Source organism: Natator depressus, chromosome 28, assembly GCF_965152275.1.
Source record: "Natator depressus isolate rNatDep1 chromosome 28, rNatDep2.hap1, whole genome shotgun sequence".
NCBI classification, from domain to species: Eukaryota; Metazoa; Chordata; order Testudines; family Cheloniidae; genus Natator; species Natator depressus.
In genome coordinates this window covers 9,366,869-9,369,368 of record NC_134261.1, presented here as the reverse complement: position 1 = coordinate 9,369,368, position 2,500 = coordinate 9,366,869, and the positions used below count along the sequence as shown (strand labels likewise).

Sequence of the window (2,500 nt, the reverse complement as noted above, 5' to 3'; positions counted from 1 at the left end):
CGGGGCAGGGCGACCCCGGACGGACGGGGGTATGCCGGCCCCTGCCCGCGGGGGCAGGCTCCGGGTTGACCTGGTGGCCGGTTTGCTTTCGGGCCACCAGGTCAACCCGCTGCCTGTATGGGGTTGACCTGGTGGCCGCTTTCCTTCCCGGCCACCAGGTCAACCCGCTGAATGTATGGGGTTGACCTGCTGGCCGCTTTCCTTCCCGGCCACCAGGTCAACCCGCTGAATGTATGGGGTTGACCTGCTGGCCGCTTTTCTTCCCGGCCACCAGGTCAACCCGCTGAATGTATGGGGTTGACCTGCTGGCCGCTTTCCTTCCCGGCCACCAGGTCAACCCGCTGAATGTATGGGGTTGACCTGCTGGCCGCTTTCCTTCCCGGCCACCAGGTCAACCCGCTGAATGTATGGGGTTGACCTGCTGGCCGCTTTTCTTCCCGGCCACCAGGTCAACCCGCTGAATGTATGGGGTTGACCTGCTGGCCGCTTTCCTTCCCGGCCACCAGGTCAACCCGCTGAATGTATGGGGTTGACCTGCTGGCCGCTTTCCTTCCCGGCCACCAGGTCAACCCGCTGAATGTATGGGGTTGACCTGCTGGCCGCTTTCCTTCCCGGCCACCAGGTCAACCCGCTGAATGTATGGGGTTGACCTGCTGGCCGCTTTCCTTCCCGGCCACCAGGTCAACCCGCTGAATGTATGGGGTTGACCTGCTGGCCGCTTTCCTTCCCGGCCACCAGGTCAACCCGCTGAATGTATGGGGTTGACCTGCTGGCCGCTTTCCTTCCCGGCCACCAGGTCAACCCGCTGAATGTATGGGGTTGACCTGCTGGCCGCTTTCCTTCCCGGCCACCAGGTCAACCCGCTGAAAGTATGGGGTTGACCTGGTGGCCGCTTTCCTTCCCGGCCACCAGGTCAACCCGCTGAAAGTATGGGGTTGACCTGGTGGCCGCTTTCCTTCCCGGCCACCAGGTCAACCCGCTGCCGGCATGGGGTTGACCTGCTGGCCGCAGAGGGGCAGGCTCCGGGTTGACCTGGTGGCCGGACGGGGATTAAGCCCCGGCTCGGAGCAGGGCAAGCCCGGGCGGAGGGGGGTCCGCTTGGCCCCTGCCCGCGGGGGCAGGCTCCGGGTTGACCTGGTGGCCGGTTTGCTTTCGGGCCACCAGGTCAACCCGCTGAATGTATGGGGTTGACCTGCTGGCCGCTTTCCTTCCCGGCCACCAGGTCAACCCGCTGAATGTATGGGGTTGACCTGCTGGCCGCTTTCCTTCCCGGCCACCAGGTCAACCCGCTGAATGTATGGGGTTGACCTGCTGGCCGCTTTCCTTCCCGGCCACCAGGTCAACCCGCTGAATGTATGGGGTTGACCTGCTGGCCGCTTTCCTTCCCGGCCACCAGGTCAACCCGCTGAATGTATGGGGTTGACCTGCTGGCCGCTTTCCTTCCCGGCCACCAGGTCAACCCGCTGAAAGTATGGGGTTGACCTGCTGGCCGCTTTCCTTCCCGTCCACCAGGTCAACCCGCTGAATGTATGGGGTTGACCTGCTGGCCGCTCTGCTTCCCGGCCACCAGGTCAACCCCCTGCCGGTATGGGGTTGACCTGCTGGCCGCAGAGGGGCAGGCTCCGGGTTGACCTGGTGGCCGGCAGGGACTTCAGCCCCAGGGCCCCTGGCAGGGCGACCCTGCCCTTGTTCCCCAGAAAAGGAGAGAGCTGGCTCGCAGCGGGAAAAGCTGCCTACGGCACCTGGGATTCCCAGGCGGTCACCCATCCAAGTACTAGCCAGGCCCGGGACGGTTTACCTTCCGAGATCGGACGGGATCGGGGGCCTTCCGTCCGGTATGGCCGTAGGCACTCGGCTCCGGTCCGCCTCGTCCCCTTTCCCTTACTGACTCCCCTGCCTCGGGTGGGCCCGATCCTTTTTTCCGTTTTTTTTTTTCGCTCCGGAGGCTTCATGAGCCCCCCCCCAACACCCCTTTGGGGGTCGGTGAAAATTTTTTTTTCAGACTTCCAGGGGCCCGATCCTGGCCGCGGGCACCCGGCTCCGGGCACCCGGCTCCGGGCCGCCTCGTCCCCTTTCCCTTACTGACTCCGCTGCCTCGGGTGGGCCCGATCCTTTTTTCCGTTTTTTTTTTTCCGCTCCGGAGGCTTCGTGAGCCCCCCCCAACACCACTTTGGGGGTCGGTGAAAAAATTTTTTTCAGACTTCCAGGGGCCCGATCCTGGCCGCGGGCACCCGGCTCCGGGCACCCGGCTCCGGGCCGCCTCGTCCCCTTTCCCTTACTGACTCCCCTGCCTCGGGTGGGCCCGATCCTTTTTTCCGTTTTTTTTTTTTTTCGCTCCGGAGGCTTTATGAGCCCCCCCCAATACCACTTTGGGGGTCGGTGAAAAAAATTTTTCAGACTTCCAGGGGCCCGATCCTGGCCGCCGGCACCCGGCTCCGGGCACCCGGCTCCGGGCCGCCTCGTCCCCTTTCCCTTACTGACTCCCCTGCCTCGGGTGGGC

General features: G+C 64.4%; 1 non-coding gene across 1 annotated transcript; it reads right to left on the bottom strand.

Moving 5' to 3' along the window:
- Nucleotides 1-1,730: 1,730 nt before the first annotated feature.
- On the bottom strand, nucleotides 1,731-1,849 carry LOC141979406 (5S ribosomal RNA). Its single transcript, XR_012636821.1, has one exon. It is a non-coding gene; the product is annotated as a 5S ribosomal RNA (ribosomal RNA).
- Between the last annotated feature and the right edge of the window lie 651 nt (nucleotides 1,850-2,500).